The 16,276-nt window shown below is 37.6% G+C and overlaps 1 protein-coding gene across 11 annotated transcripts in view; it reads left to right on the plus strand.

Annotated features, from left to right (window-relative positions):
* Nucleotides 1–16,276, plus strand: part of PARD3B (par-3 family cell polarity regulator beta) — a 1,071,110-nt gene that overhangs the window by 672,675 nt on the left and 382,159 nt on the right. The gene's annotated exons all lie outside the window — the stretch shown is intronic.

Genomic DNA, 16,276 nt, shown 5'->3' on the forward strand with positions numbered 1-16,276 from the left:
GTCTCTCTCTCTGCCTCCTCTTTAAGGCCAATAACTCTTAGATTTGCTCTTTTGAGGCTGTTTTCTAGATCTTGTAGGTGTGCTTCATTGTTTTTTTATTCTTTTTATTCTCCTCTGACTGTCTTTTCAAATAGCCTGGCTTCAAGCTCACTGATTCTTTCTTTTGCTTGATCAGTTCTGCTGTTAAGAGAATCTCATGCATTCTACACTATGTCAATTACATTTTTCAACTCCAGAATTTCTGTTTGATTCTTTTTAATTATTTCAATCTCCTTGTTAAATTTATCTGATAGGAGTCTGAATGACTTCTCTTTGTTACCTTGAATTTCACTGAGTTTCCTCAAAACAGCTATTTTGAATTCTGTATCTGAAAGGTCACTTATGTCTGTCTCTCTGGGTTTGGGTCACTTGTGCCTTATTTAGTTCGTTTGGTGAAGTCATGTTTTCCTGGATGGTCTTGAGGCTTGTGATTGTTTATCATTGTCTCAACATTGAAGAGTTAGGTATTTATTGTAGTCTTTGTAGTCTGGGCTTGTTTGTACCCATCCTTCTTGGGAAGGTTTTAAATCGGTTCTTGGGGTCATCAATTCCACGCTTTGGCTCTGCAAGGGAATTGAGTGTTGTGACCTTAATCTTCGGCCCCTGCAACCATAACTGCATTAGGGGGCACCCCAAGCCCAGTAATGCTGTGACTCTTACAGACTTGTAGAGGTGCCATGTTGGTGGTCTTGGATAAGATCTGGGAGAATTAATTCCCTGAAATTACCAGGTAGTGACTCTGCTCTCTTCCATTATTTTCCCCCAAACACATAAAGCCTCTCTCTGTGTGCTGAGCCACCTAGAACCAGTGTAGGGCTGACACAAGCACCCTGTGGCCACTACGACTACCACTGGTACTGTTTGGGGTCAGACCTGAAGGCAGCACAGCACTGGGTCTCTCCCTAGGCTCACAGTAACCACTGCCTGGCTACCACCTACATTTGCTTAGGACACTAGAGCTCTGCAATAAGCAGGTGGTAAAGCCACCCAGGCTTGTGTCCTTCCCTTCAGGACAGCAAGGTCCCCCTGGCCTCGAGTGAGTCCACAGATGCCGTCCAGGAGCCAGGGCCTAGAGTCAGAAACCTTAGATGTCTACCTGGTGCTCCATTTTCTTGAGTCTGAGCTGGCACCAAGCCCCACTTTTCCCTCTTCTTTCCACAAGCGGAGGACTCTCTCCCCACAGCCATCACCACCACGTCCATGGCAAGTACTGCCTGTCTGCCACTGATGCTCATTCCAGGTCTAAGGACTCTTCAGTCAGCTCATGGTGAATGCTGCCAGGCCTGGGACTCTCTCTTCAGGGCAGTGGGCTCTCCTCTGGCCCAGGGCAGATCCAGAGATGCTGTCTAAGAGCCAAAGTGTGGAATTGGTGATCCCAAGAACCCGCTTTGTGCTCTATACCACTACGGCTGAGCTGGTACCTAAGGTGCAAGACCAAGTCCCTCTCCTTTTCTCAAGCAGGAGACCCTCTCCGTAGCCACCATAGTTGGGAATGTGCTGGGCCATACCATAAGTTAGCATGTCTCTGAGTCTCACCCAAGACCCATGGCAAGTACTGCCTGGCTACTGCTGCTAATTATTCAGGACCCACATTTTCTTTAGTCAGCAAGTGATGAATCCTACCAGGTCTGGGTTCTTCCCTTCAAAGCTGCGAGTTTCCTTCTGGCAGAGTGTGTGTCTGGAAATGTCATCCAGGAGCTAAAGCCTAGAATGGGGGCCCCAGGACTCTGCCCAGTGCCCCCTACTGTGGCAGAGCTAGGATTCAAGTTGCAAGATGAAGTCCTCTTAACTCTTCCCTCTCTTCTCCTCTAGCAGAAGGCAGGAGTCTCTCCTGGAGCCATGAGCTGCACTGCCTGGGGTTGGGGGACGAGTGGTGCAAGCACTGCATTAGCCGCCCAACTGCTGTCTCACTAGGTTATGTACCCACCAAGTCCACTTACTCCAAGCCCAGCACAGCATCAAGACTTGCCCAGTAATTGCAGTCCTTAGGGCCTAGACTACCTTTCAAGTCTGTTTAGGACCCCAGAGCGCTTTAGCCTGCAGTGCCGAGGCTTGGCAGAACTCAGGTTCTGACTGCTGGGATGGGCAATTTCCCTCTGGCTAGGGCTGGTCTGAGTGCTCCCTCCGTGGACTCTGGCTGTGTTCTGCCTGGTGTTGCTTTCCACCATGACAGGGTGGAAAGCACTGAGTTCCAGTGCAAAGTCTCCAATCACTATGCTCTCCCTCCCCAAGGTGCACAGATTCTGTCTGTACCATGTGTCTACTTCAGGGGAGTGGAGGACGTGGGAGTGGTGGTGTCGGCAAATCAAGACTGTCTTTCCTATCCCCTTCAGTGCCTTTTTCAGTGATATGAAGTAAAAATGGTTACTGTGATCACTCACCTGATTTTTGGTTCTTATGAAGGGGCTTTTTTGTGTGTCTAGTAGTTCAATTCGGTGTGCTTGTGGGGAGGATTATCAGTGGAAGCTTCTATTTGGCTCTCTTACTCCTCATTACGTTTTAAGACTTAAGTGGTCTTAGGGCCATTGGTTGTATGATTTAGAAGGCTGTAGTTATAAGAATAAAGATGTTTCATATGTTAAGTAGATTAACTATTTTTTTTTTTTGAGACAAGGTCTCACTCTGTTGCCCAGTCTGGAGTACAGTGGTGCAATCATGGCTCACTGCAGCCTCGACCTCCTGGGCTCAAGCAGTCCTCCCACCTTAGCCTCTTGAGTAGCTGGGACCACAGGCACATAACACCATGCCCAACTAATTTTTGTATTTTTTTTTTTTTTGTAGAGATGGGGTTTTGCCATGTTGCCCAGGCTGGTGTCAAACTTCTGGACTCAAGTGATCCACCTACCTTGGCCTCCCAAAGTACTGGGATTACAGATGTGAACCACTGCACCCAGCCAGATTCACTATTTTTAAACTTATTTCTGGAAAATTAATACCATACTATGAAGCTTGATGTAAAATTAATATCACAGTTTTCAGTTATTGAGTCTAAGAGATGGAGCTATGAGTCAGGGAAAGCAAGGGGGTTAGAGTGTATAGAGAAACATACCAGAGAAGAGAGATCTGCATAGAGTGAACTCCACGTATAGTTGGAGGGTTTTCCTTAAGTATTACACAGAGTATTCATCAGAGCATGCATGTAGGGAACTACCAAGGCTAGGCCAAAAGGATTCAAGAAGCAGTACCCAGAGCACACTCAAGAGTGAGACCAATGTTTGTTCCCACCCACAAGATTGGAAAAAATATCTCATAATCCGTAGGACATTGGATAAGGTATGCAAGAGGCCATTGCCTCTGTTGTACAGCACAATCAGCATAGAGTAAATGCTGCTATAGTCCTGCCTAGCAGATCATAAAGGCAAGACTCAAGAGGATCACTCTTTCCAAGTAACTATATTCCAATGACATTTTAAAAAATTACAGGAAGGGCTAAGCACAGTGGCTCATGCCTGTAATTCCAACATTTGGGGAGGCAAAGGTGGGAGGATTGCTTGAGGCCGAGAGTTTGAGACCAGCCTGGGCAATATAGTGAAACCCCTACGCACACACACAGAGTGTAAATATTAGCCAAGCATAGTGGCACACACTGTAGTCCTAGCTACTTGGGAGGCTTGAGGCCAGGAGTTCAAGGTTGTAGTAAACTGTGATTGTGCCACTGTACTCCAACTTGGGTAGCAGAGCCAGAGCTTATCTGTAAAAAAGTTTTAAATACAAAAAGTGTATTTAAAATTACAGGAATATATATGACACAAAAAGGTAAAATTTCTAATATCTGGAATCCAATAAAATATTAATATGCATGTAAAGAAATAAGACATATAATAAGGGAAAAAATTAGTTAAAACCAGAACTGACAGAGATGTTAGAATTAGCAGACAAAGACATTTAAATTATTATAGTTGTATTTAATACATTCAAAAGCCTAAAGGAAAATTGAACATATTAAATATAGCTATGGAAGATATAAAAGAAGACCCAAATCAAATTTCTAGAAAAGAAAAGTTTAATATCTGAGATGTAAAATACTCTGGATGAGAGTAACAGCAAATTAGACATTGCAGGAAACCAGACAAGTGAATATGAATACACACAGTAGAAATATACAAACTGAAAGGAAAAAGACACACAGAATTGAACAGTGAATTGTGGGGCAACTTCAGGTGGTTTCAGATACATGTAATTGGATTCACCAAATGAGAGAAAAACAGGGACAGAGAAAAAATATCTGAGAAAACAATGGTCAACATGTTTTCAAATGTAATGAAATCTGGAAACTCAAATTCATGAATCTCAAATGAACCTCTAAGTACAGACACAAAAAATGAGGAAACCACACCAAGGCACATTATAAACAATTTGCTGAAATCATGGTTAAAGAGAACATCTAAAAAACAGGACGACACATTTCATACAGAGAAAAAAAGAGGAACAGCAGCAGATTTCTCACAGGAAAAATACAAAGGTGTCATCGTGTAACAGTATCTTTAAAATATTGAAAGAAAAATACTATTCAACTAGAATTCTTTAACTAGCAAAAATATTTTTCTAAAACAAAGAATTTTCCAGAAATACAAAAGTTGAAAGAGTAAATCACCAACAGGTACACTATATGACATGTTAAAGGAAGGCTTTCTGGTAGAAGAAAAATGGTACCAGATAAAAATATGGATCTACATAAATGAAGATAATCAGAAATTATAATTACTTGGATGAATGTGTTTTAAAATTTTCCTTATTTAAATATAAGGTTAATTGTTTAAACAAAAATAATGACAATGTAGAATGGGGTTTTTAAGACATATAAAAATATATTATTTTTATATGACAATAACAGCACAGAGGCTGTGAGGGGAGACATTGAAATACAGATCCCTCTCTATTTATGATGGGGTTACGTTCCAATAAACCTATCATTAAGTTGAAAATACTATAAGTAAAAAATGTGTTGCTACCAAACATCATAGTTTAGCCTAGCCTGCCTTACATGTGCTCAGAAAACTTATATTACCCTACAGTTGGGCAAAATCATCTAACACAAAGCCTATTTTACAATATACTGTTGAAAATCTAATGTAAGTTATTGGATACTGTACTGAAAGTGACAACAGAATGGTTACGTAGTTACTTAAAATATGTTTCTACTTAATGCATATGACATTGCAAAGCCAAAAAATCATACGCTGAACCATTTTAAGTTGATGAACTGTCTGTAAGTCTATATACTATTGTAAGATATACATAATAACAAAAGAACACTCTAATAATAATACAAAAAATACCCAAAAGAGGCAGAGTAGGGGAAAGGGAAGAAAGAACAGATAGGACAACAGCAAGATGGTATGTTCAAGATCAACCATAACAATAGTCACATTAAATATATATGTTAGACCATAAAAGGCAGAAATGGTCGATTGGATTAAAAAGGCAAGTCATGGCCAGACATGGTGGCTCATGCCTGTAATCCTAGCACTTTGGGAGGCTGAGGCAGGAGGATCACTTGAGCCCAGGAGTTCAAGGCTACAGTGAGCTGTGATCATGGCATTGCACTCCAATATGGGCGCCACAGCAAGTCCCACTTTAGAGACACAAGTAACTTAAAAGTAAAAGGAAGGAAAAAGACATACCCTGCTAACATTAATGAAGAGACTACTAGAATGGTCACATTGATATCAGAGAAAGTAGATTTCAGAAAAATATTACCAGAAATAGAGTCCTTTCATAGCTTTAATGGAACCAAATCATCAAAACAATGTAATTATTCTAAATGCTTATGCACCTAATAATAGTGCTTCAAAAAATGAGAGAAAAATACATCAAACAACAGGAAAAATAGGCAAATCCAAAGTTATAGTCAAAGATTTTGACACTATGTCTCAATAATTGATAGAACAAGTATACCAAAAAATCAATAAGGCTATAGAAGATTTGAACAATATTATCAACTATCTTGACCTAATTAACGTTTATAGAACACTCTGCACAACAACTGAATACACATTTTTTTTCAAGAGCACATAGAACATTTAACAGGACATACCGTATTCTGGACTATTAAAAAGTCTTAAAAGTTTTGAAAGAATTCAAGTCATACAACATATATTCTGTCAGCATAGTAAAATTAAATTAGAATTCAATAGCAGAAAGAAATCTGGAAAATCTGCAAATACTTGGAAAATAAATTATATACTTCTTAATAACACATGGATCAAAGAAGGAAGCCAGAGAGAAATTAGAAAGTATTTGAACTAAATGAAAATAAAAACACTTCCTATAAAAATTTGTGGGATAAGAAAAATTGTGAGATGTCACTAAGAGGATAATTTATAACACTGAACTTAGAAAAGGAAGAAAGATTTCAAATAAATGACCTCAGCTTTCACTTTAAAAAATGGTAAGAGAGGCTGTGTGAAATGGCTCACACCTGTAATCACAGCAATTTGGGAGGCTGAGGTGGGCAGATCATTTGAGCGTAGGAGTTTGAGACCAGCCTGGGCAACATGACGAGACCCCATCTATACTGAAAATACAAAAAGTTAGTCGGGCATGGTGGCATTTGCCTGTAGTCCTAGCTACTCGGGAGGCTGACGTGGGAGAATCACCTGAGCCTGGGAAGTCGACGCTGCAGTGAGCTGAGATCACACCACTGCACTCCAGCCTGGACAATGAGAATGAGAACCTGTCTAAAAAGAAAACAGAAAAAGAAGAGTACAGTAGTCTCCACCCCCCTTGTCTACAGGGGATATGCCCCAAGACCCCCAGTGGATGCCTGAAACTGAGTATAGTTCTGAACCCCATAGTGCTGTAGAGGATAGTACTATACACCACATTGGATCTGATAACCAAAATGCTTACTAAGTGACTAATACACAGGTACATATACAGTGCGGCTACTGTGCACAAAGGGGATGATTAATGGTTTGAGTGCAATGAAGCAAGATGGCACAAGATTTCATCACACTACTCAGAACAGTACACAATTTAAAATGTGTGAATTGTTTATTTCTTGAATTTTCCATTTAATATTTTAGACCATGATTGACCATAGGCAACTGAAACCAAAGACAGCAGAACCATGGATAAGGGGAGGCTTTACTGTAAATTCAATCCAAATTAAGCATAAGAGAAATAAAAATTAGAGCAGAAATCAATGCATTAGAAAAAATTTGGTAAAGTCATAGAAACCAAATGCTAGTTTTCTTATAAAGTCAATAAACCATTAACCAGACTGATTAGTATAATATAAAACAAGACATGTGAACATTATTAGGTTTGAGAGAGGGGACATCAGTACAGATTTCACAGATATTCAAAGGATGTTAAGGCAATATTATGCACAATAAATTTGACAACTAAAATGTAATGGACAAAGATTTTGAAAGATTCAAATGATCATATTCGTGCAAGAAGAAATAAATAGTGTGGTAACCTTGTAGATGTTAAAGAAACTGAATTATAGCTAAATACTTTCTCACACAGGAAACTCCAGGTACAAATGACTTCACTGGCAAATTTGACTTGTTTCATAAAAAGAAATAATAACAATTCTACAGACATTCTTCCAGATAAATAAAGAGGAGTGAATATTTCCCCAACTCATTCTATGAAGCCAACATTACTCTGATACCAAAATCAGACAAGGACATTAGAAAAAAAAATTTAGGTTGATATCCTTCTTGAATTGATGTAAAATTTGGCACACACACAGATGAAAGACTGTGTGAAGACACAGGGAGAAGACAGCCATCTACGAGCCAAGGAGAGACGCCCCAGGAGAAATCAGCACTGCTCACAGGTTGATCTTGGACTTCTATCCTCCAGAAATGTGAGAAAATAAATTTGTCCAAGCCACCCTCAAAAATAAAAACTAATAAAAATTTAGTGAATTGAACCCAACAATATATAAAAAAGATAATATATCATGACCAAGAAGATTTTATCCCAGGAATACAATGTGACTTTAACATTTGAAATTGATCAATGGACAAATATTAACAGACTAAAACCGAAAAAGCATAACCATATGATCATATGGGGGACACATCACGTTACTGACATCACTGATCAGTCGCAGTGACATCAGTCACATCAGTGGACACAGAAAAAATACTTGATAGAATCTAATGTCATTTAATGAAAGATACACATTTAAAGAGTACTATTTGGGGACAAATTTGTGGTATAAAGAAGTGCAAGAGAATTATAAAGTACAACATTCAGGATTGTGGTTACCTCTGAGCAAAGAGGGAAAGGAATGGCACTGGGTTGAAACACCCATAGTGCTTCAAAGGTAAAATAATATTTTTCTTCAACACAGTGGTTGATACACAGTGTTTGCTTAAACCCTTTGTTTGTTTGTTTGTTTGTTTGTTTGTTTGTTTGTTTTTGAGACAGAGTTTTGCCCTTGTCGTCCAGGCTGGAGTGCAATGGCGCGATCACTGCTCATTGCAACCTCCGCCTCCCAGGTTCAAGCAATTCTCCTGCCTTAGCCTCCCAAGTAGCTGGGATTACAGGCCTATACCACCACGCCAGGCTAATTTTTTTATGTTTTCAGTAGAGACGGGGTTTCACCATGTTGACCAGGCTAGTCTTGAATGCCTGACCTCAGATGATCCACCCGACTCGGCCTCCCAAAGTGTAGGTGGGAGCCACCACACTCGGCCGGTTGTTATCCTTTATACCTTACACATATCGGTACTTTTTCATGCTTTAATATTTAGTAAAAGCAATTTTTAAAGCTAGTATTTCTGTTCTTGGCCTTTTTCTGAAATTATCATACCAGAAAGACTTTTATTTCCTGTATTTACAGCTTTGGAAACTCATAACATTTGCAGGTTGAAAGAAGAGCTGTTTGTATGAAGTATTCAGTTCTTTTTAGAAATATAGTGTGATTTTTCTATAAACAGAGGGAACTGGTATTTCAAGTATACTACGTGAAGAACAAGAGTGTGATTAGAGCCAACAAGCCAAAAAATAGAGAGGAATCACTACCCTAGTGGTCAGTTATATATAACCGAGAGAAAGACAGCAAAGTGAGACTAACCTGCTAATCATATATTTTTCTACATTTCTAAAGTTCATTACTCAAAATACAAGTGAATTATATTTATTCCAAACAGTTCTGTTACGTTTTGGTCTTTATTTAGACCTGTCCCAGAATCTGACCCCAATTACCTTCTCCTACCCTTCCTTGCTAGGAACTTGTCTGAAAATTCTGCCACAAGAATTTTACAGTGTTTAAATACATTTACACTACACCATTCCTATAATTATATATATCTCACAATGAACAGTTGTCTCATTCGTGAGTCTAGAATCCTTTGCTGAATGGACATGCCCAAATTTGGTGTCATTTATTTATTCTTACACATGCCGCATTCACTCAGCAGACATTAATGAGTACCTGAGCGGTGCTAGACATGGTACTAGGCTAAAATGGAAAAACAAGACATATGCCCTGCTGAAGGTGTTTAATGTGAAACAGACCCGTGCACAAATAATTGAGATATTTGCAATTCAGAAGAAATAGTATGTGTTACTTAGATTTTGTACCTAAGTACAAAGTTGCATGGCCTACTTAAAAACCTACTTCTATAGCCAGGTGCAGTGGCACCGGCTGTCATTCCATCTACTTGGGTTTCTGAGGCAGGAGGATCACTTGAGTGCAGGAATTTGATTCCAGCCAGGGCAACATAGCAAGATCCCTGTCTCTAAATTTTTTTAATAAATAAAAATGTTTAAATTTGTATAATGTAAAAATGTTTAGTGTTATGTAGTAAGGTAAAATTCTATTTAAAAACAATAATAAAAAATATTTCTGGGCTGGGTGCGGTGGCTTACGCCTGTAATCCCAGCACTTTGGGAGGCTGAGGCGGGTGTATCACCTGAGGTCAGGAGTTCGAGCCCAGCCTGACCAACATGGTGAAACCCCGTCTTTACTAAAAATACAAAAATTAGCTGGGCCTGGTGGCAGGCGCTTGTAATCCCAGATACTTGGGAGGCTGAGGCAGGAGAATCACTTAAACCCAGGAGGCAGAGGTTGCAGTGAGCCAAGATCGCACCATTGCACTACAGCCTGGGCAACAAGAGCTAAAAAACTCCGTTTCAAAAAAAAAATATATATATATATATATGTATGTGTGTATATATATATGTATGTGTATATATATGTATGTGCATATATATATATCTCTCTGATGTGCTAGAGTACAGAAAAGCTGGCAAAAGTGGTGAGATGTGAAAGGCTATCATAATCTATTTGTGAACACCTACTTCTGTTAGGTTTCATGATAAATTTTTACATCAAGTTGTCTCATCCTATGAGGCTTTATCTACATTTTACAAATAAGTTCAGTAAGCTTGAAAAAAGACTCAGTAATTAAATCATACTCACAGATGTAATTAGCTTCAGAATCCAGGGCCTTTTAAGGTCAAAGCTTGGGATCTTCCTTTTTATTTTCATGCTACTCCCTTCCCCAGGAGTAAAGGTGTTCTAGGTGCTAAAAGTCATTTTTGCTCCTCCCAGATCAATTGATGCAAATAATTATTCACCTAAAACCTTTATTGTCCTTATGAACCTTCATGTCTATCTGACCTTCCACTGTTCCTGAAGCATATCTTTTTCTTAATGAAACTATTTAACATATTTTATTCTAACAAATATGTCATTTGTATCTCCTCATTAGACCATGGGGTTGAGTATCTGATTCTTTTAAGAAAAACAGTGTGTACTGAATGGACTAAAACAAATTAACAAATTTATGAAGGAATTACTTGGATTTTCCAATATTCTTTAATGAGCTAAAGATGACAGTGTAAGAACATATGAAAAGTATTGGATTTTCGCAACTTTCAATTTAAGACTTTCTAAGGTTCATGGAGAAAGAAAAGGAATTTTAAAGAGATCACTAAAGAGTTGTGAACATATGGATAGTTGGATAATGATGAAGGGAATAAGCCCTCCTTTTTTACCCTATGTCACCATGGCTGAGAGATGCATTATGATATTGGAAAAAAATTTCAGCTGCTGAGTTCTGATTAGCTCACTCTCAGAGCTGCAGCACATTCGAGATGGAACACAGTGCTTTTGGGAAAGCTTGCTAAGATAAATGAGATAAATGTTTGCACCATTATACTAATTCCCTAGCCCCCTTTTCAGCAAAAGCCTTGTTTTGTGTGTGTGGGTGTGGGTGTGTGTTTGTGTGTGTGTGTGTGTTTCAAGAGATGGAAGAATTTTTTAACACATGAAAACTCACATTGCTGAAAACTCAAAAAGTCTTCCTAAGCAGAATCATTATGCCAAATTGTCATTGACATACGAAAACACTATAGATTAATGCAGTAATAGTTCATGGTTGCTCAGGAAGAAACTTAATTTACAATTTGAAACAGGTTTGCATTCCTTAGAAATTCTGGAAATCAATCAGTGGCACAGAAATTGATCTGCTAAAGGAGAGGAAAATTGATTTTTAATATTGGCAACTACATCAATTTTTTTAAGTTCTGAAGGAACAACTCTTGAAAACAAATTTATTAACTGTTAAGGGATTACTTGATATTTAGTTTCCTAGCAAACTATCCAAAGGGAAGTATTTATGGCCTCATTAGAAGATGTATTTTTATTGTGCCAAACATCAACTTCAAAATTGCAGTCTCTATTATTTCAAAGATATGGAAATCAAAAATTAAATGAAATGGAGTTATCTATATAAGACTACCATTGCATCATATTTTAGAGTGGTACTTTCCCTCAAAGTATCTCAATATGAATAGTGAGAATCTGAACACATTTGCATATTCCCCATTCGTGATATAGTGTTGGCATTCTAAAAAAGAATAACTGTAGCTGATGGCAATTTTTATCTGAAGAGATTTGTGCATGATAGCAATATACAATCTTCTGTCAGCATAAGAAGAGCATCTGGGGCCCATTAACTCACCAAATCTGCCACTGTTCTGCAAATTTTTATTAAGCAAGTGTAGTCCCTAATAGTCACTTATGTTATAGAATGCGTATCAAATGCTATCAATAAGCAAGGGGATTGTTTTCCCCCAGTGAGAATGCATTTGAAGTGTATAAGAAAGCTTGACAAAAGAATAAAACACTTTAAGTGATCACTATATTAATATAAATGTATCCTACTGGGAAGCCAATGTGTGTAAGTATTATGTGCACTTTGATGTTTGCCACTAACTAGTTCTCAGAGTGCCATCTTTTTCATAGATTTTTTCCCCTGTATTTTCTTTCTCTCAATTCTAATGATGAACTGGTTGAAATTAAGTGAAAAGACACAGACTGTTTATTTATGCTTTTTAAAAAGATGCCATTGATGCTGGGCAGTTCTAATTAGCTTCAAAGGCTTACAACCATGAGAATTAGAAACATAGGCCATCAGGCTGCTGTTTCTCAAACAAGTCTTCCTGAATCAGAGAACACACCAGGAAATTAACAAGCATCCAAGCCAAAGAGTGTCCTCTTTATTAAGCACCTTATGATAATTAGGTAAAATAATGTACATCAATCTTGAATTGAATATGAGGAAGCATGAGGTTAGTGTAGAAATCCTATTATCTAAATAAATCAGAAGAAAGATCAAGAGGAGGCAGTCCATGGTACTCTCTAAGTATGTAATAATGGTTATAATAAAATAACAGTTATAAAAATATTTATGAATTGCAGCTTCAGAAACCTAAGCATTTCATTGGTATCTCTTCAATTATTGTAATATCCATTTACGATAATCAAGAGCAAGTAGTACCAGTCCTTGGGTAAAACTGAAGGATAAGAAAGGGAATGAAATAACCTATAAATACAAATACTTTTTTAAAAAAGAAAGAAGAAAGAAAAGGAGAAAAAATTCTGTCATCAGAACGAGAACAAGAAACTTAGACTCTTGCTCCATCAACACTCTCTTACTCAATGCTTTTAATTAATACTTTACTGTTTTGGAATCAAAGACCTTTCCCACACCAGGCCCATTTATTTTTCAATCTCTTGTAAATAAGTCCTTTGTTTAAAATGACACACCTGTCATATTTCATATCACTACCATTCCAATCACTGTGCTAAATATTATGCAGTGAAACTACTAGACGTAAGCTTAAGCCCCAAGAGATAATTTTAATAGTAGCTCTAAGGTAATGTGAGTTATAAAGGAAGTTGGTATTAATTATAACACTTGCCATTTAAAAAAAAAACTTGGTGGCATGTGTAATTTTACCTCATTTTCTCATTTGCTACTGTTATTTAAATTATTTCCCAGCACTAAGCATGTGTATAAAAGATGATTGTTCCAAATTTAACCTTTTAAATAAAATGTATTCTATCAATTAAGTCATTATAGTTCCCTCTCTTTTCCATTATGTTTATTCATTTATCTTCTGTCCTAAAGATAGACATCTGTGTCAGTGAATATTTCGGAGAAAGGCCTCTAATTTTTATGCCTATCACCCATTTGGGTTTTCTACAATGTTTTTCAAATAGTTTATATTAGTGTTTGAGATAATTTCAAATTGTCAATTAAAATAATGATAAGTATAAGAAATAATAAATATTATTCAGCCAAAAAGTTAAGAAGATAATTTGTTAAGCCTAATATGGCCAGGGAATTTGCAAGTACTTAAATCAGCTTAGATTTTTTAAAAAAGATAAAAACAAAGCAGCAAAAGCCTTACCTTTGTATGAATCCCTTCTTCTGAATGACTATACATAATAAAATCGTACAGTCTAGTGTACTTTCATTGCCTTTCTTCCACTGCAGGATGATTTAGGAGCCAGGTAAACTGCTAGGTCATATCTGTTGTGGTTGTGGAATGATCCATACAATAACAATGTAAAAGTACCTAGTGCCCTGCTGAAGCATAGTATGCTCTCAATTATTTTCTCTCTTTAGTTCTTTATAATCCTGAGCAAATTAAATCACGTACCCCACAACCGTCATCAAATACACCACCTTTACCACTCTCACAATTTCCATTTATCAAATGTTTTCATTTATTGAGAATTATGTGTCTGGAACTGTGCAAAGTGCTTTTGTACATTTTTTTTTCATTTAGTTCCAACTCTCTGTGTACTGTTTTTTCCCCCATTTCTCATATGGAGAAACTAAAGCTAAAAAGAACTTAGTGGCCGGGTGCAGTGGTTCACGCCTGTAATCCCAGCACTTTGGGAGGCCAAAGCAGGCGGATCACATGAGGTCAGGAGTTCGAGACCAGCCTGACCAACATGGAGAAACCCCATCTCTACTAAAAATACAAAATTAGCAGGGCATGGTGGCGCATGCCTGTAATCCCAGCTACTCAGGAGGCTGAGGCAGAAGAATTGGTTGAACTCGGGAAGTGGAGGTTGCAGTGAGACGAGATCGTGCCATTGCACTTTAGCCTGGGCAACAAGAGCGAAACTCCGTCTCAAAATAAAAAAAAGGAGCTTAGTAACTTGCCTGGTAATGCTGGCATTCAACCCACATCTGTCTGATTACTAGCTATGATGTTAGTCTGTCTTTCTATTTTGTTTCTCATTAATGATGATGACAGTAGTTCATATTTATTAAGTACTTATTCTGTGGTCTTCTAAGTACCTTGCATATATTTGCACATGTAATCATCACCACAAACCTGTGGGGTAAGCAATATCCTCTTATGATGAGACTGAGGCCACAGAAAGTTAAAATGATTTGCACAAAACTGTTGTTTCCAAACAAGGATTCCAATTCAGAAAGATTATTTCTCATCTGTAGAATGAGAATGGATATTTTAGCTTGAACCCATCAGAATCATCAATTTCAAAACATGTTAAACAAAATTATAGCTAACATTTAGTAAGCTTGGTCACCACAGAAAGATAACTATTAATAGCATATATTCAAATAAAGAGAGTAGTTTTCCAGCATATAGTTGGTTGCGTTGTCTTATATTCCAGGTTTCTCAGGTAATGACTCTTCTGTGACTCTTATCACAAGTGTAATGGAGTGGTTAAGAGTGCCATATTTAAGTTCAGGCTTCTCCATTTATGAGGTGTATGTCAGTTTCTTTATCTCTAACATAAGGATAGTAATAATAATACTTTCCAGGTCGTTGTGAGAATCGAATGAATGAATACATACAAAGTGCATAGCATAAAACCTGTGTATTACAAGTACTCAGAAAATATGAGTTGCTATGGTTCTTTTTAATCATTATCATTGTTTTCTAATGCTTTTCTACTTACAGTGTAGATTGATTCTATGTAAGTGCTTTTTAGGCCTGAGAAAAACAGAATTTGGCTCACAACTGGTGCCTTATAAATACTTACCTCCCAACTAGAAATAAAACAAAAAGTTTAACAATATTTTTAAGCAGTTGGGAACAGAATAATCACAGATATGTAGTGCTTTTATCTAGAAAATAAAGAAATAGCTTAGAAAAGGAGGGCCAGGTGGGAGTGGGAAGATTATGTATAGTAACTGGGTCAATTAAGACTGAATGTTGTGGGCAGAGAAAAAAAGGGACATGTTACTCTGAGATCAATCTAGTGTTAGGCGAAATGGAAGAGATTCTTCTTGTTAGCAAATTTCCCCTCGCCTTGCTTCAACCCTTGAGACAGTTTTATGTACTAACATAGACAGTGGCACATGGTAATAAACAGCTTTTGTTGAATATTAAAGTGATGATCTATGCAGAGATGCTTAAGGATTAAGAACTTTGCATCTGTGTTCATGAAGGATGTGGGTTAGCAGTTTTCATATCATGTATTTTTCTGATATTAGTTAGTATCTGGGTAATACTAGCCTCATAGAGTGGCTTGGGAAATCCTCTCTCTTTCTAATACATTTTCTGTAGAATTGGTCTTATTTATTTCTTAAATGTTTGGTAGAATTCACCAGTGAAGCCATCTGGGCCTAGAGTTTTGTTTGTGGGAAAGTTTTACTTATAAACACATTTTTTTTTCAAAAAACTACTATAGGACTACCCATATTATCTAATTCTTCCTATATGACCTTCAGTAATTGTGTCTTTTAAAAACGAATCCGTTTCATCAGAGCTCCATTAATCTAGAGTTAGTTTTTCCCCACTGTTGAGGCAAGACCCTTCTTCACATTCAAATGGATGCCCTTCAGTTATGAAGTTTTCTACTCTGGCTGTTGGAAATAGGCACTATTCCCAGCCCTGTGTGAACTTCGGATGCTGTTCCTCTTCCAGTTTGGAATGGTTCTTTGCCAACTCTTGGGTTAATTTTCTTACACACATATGATCATCACTATTC

The sequence above is a fragment of the Pan troglodytes genome, chromosome 13, assembly GCF_028858775.2.
Source record: "Pan troglodytes isolate AG18354 chromosome 13, NHGRI_mPanTro3-v2.0_pri, whole genome shotgun sequence".
Classification (NCBI taxonomy): Eukaryota; Metazoa; Chordata; class Mammalia; order Primates; family Hominidae; genus Pan; species Pan troglodytes.